Source organism: Meleagris gallopavo, chromosome 16, assembly GCF_000146605.3.
Source record: "Meleagris gallopavo isolate NT-WF06-2002-E0010 breed Aviagen turkey brand Nicholas breeding stock chromosome 16, Turkey_5.1, whole genome shotgun sequence".
NCBI lineage: Eukaryota > Metazoa > Chordata > Aves > Galliformes > Phasianidae > Meleagris > Meleagris gallopavo.
This window is the reverse complement of record NC_015026.2, coordinates 14,112,635-14,113,841: the sequence shown is the minus strand read 5'-3', so window position 1 is coordinate 14,113,841 and position 1,207 is coordinate 14,112,635.

The following is a 1,207-nucleotide window of genomic DNA, read 5'->3' as shown; positions in this document are numbered from 1 at the left end:
AGGCTGGGCTGAGATGTTGAAAAGCACTTGAACTGTTCTTTTTTTTTTTTCATGGTAGGGAGGCCATGCTTGTGCAAACCTGTGCAGATACAAAATGCAAATAATCTTTCAGTGTTTGTTGCCATGGTTTTCTAGACTGGGCAAGAACATGAATGTGGATTTGTTACTCTTCCTGTGTATTTTGAAATGAATATAGATTGCATACACTGCGTACTCGATGTTTTATTGTCTGTGGTAATCTTAAATTTGTTTTATGTTGCGGTCTTAAGTTTGCACTTTGTGCTAATTACAGTGTGAAACTTATTTCTCAGACTTCTTAGGTGTGGAAGCCATCACCAAAGTGGGTGTCATCCTTTTAGCTTAGCTATTAATTTTAATAATGCATCCGTTCTTAAAAGACTCTTAAATTGAATAATCTGGCAAACGATGATGGATGATTTTGGTGTTTCTAAAGCAGTTCTTTCCCATTCAGGTAAGAGGATTTAAAGCAAAGGTCAGACGTCTGTTGTTAATCCTTCATGTCTTACTAAACAGGAATTGCCTAATCACATAGCTTTATTTTCCTCAGCAGCTGAGGTCAAGCCCTTAGAGGCAGGGATGAAATGCACTGCATGTGACCGTGCTGCCGAGCCTCTTTTTTGCACGTCCTGGGACCTCAGAGCTGCTAACTGGGCATCTTTCACAAAGGCGGTGATCAAAGCACCCTAGGAGGATGCTGTGCTCTGATAGGATATGGGCATCTTCTAGCAGGGCTTCTCTACTGAATGTTATTAGGAAACACCAGTTTCCATCTAGATCTGCACAACTGGGGATATGTAATTTAGGTATTGGCCGGACTTGCATTAGCAATGGAATCGGGTAAATGTGAAAGCTGTGAAGTGGTCACTCGAGCAAAGATGGTCCACGTTTTTTAGATAATTCTTACTCCTGTTAAGGTGTGGAAGACGCTCACGCGCGTTCTCATGCAATGCTGCCTCCCACCAGTGCTGTTTCTAACAACAGTGACGTTTTTCTGTCCGAAATGTCCCAGTAAACGATATACGCCTCGCTGAAGAACGAGAGCTGCGAAGCCCTGCGTGGCGCTTCCACAGGGGGCCGGACTGGCTCCTCTCGGCTCCTGCCGGCTCCTCTCGGCTCCTGCCGGCTGCCTCGCGTCGTTCGCTTCCGTCGCTCTTCGGCTTCGCTTCGGGAGTTTCCGCTCAGGGCC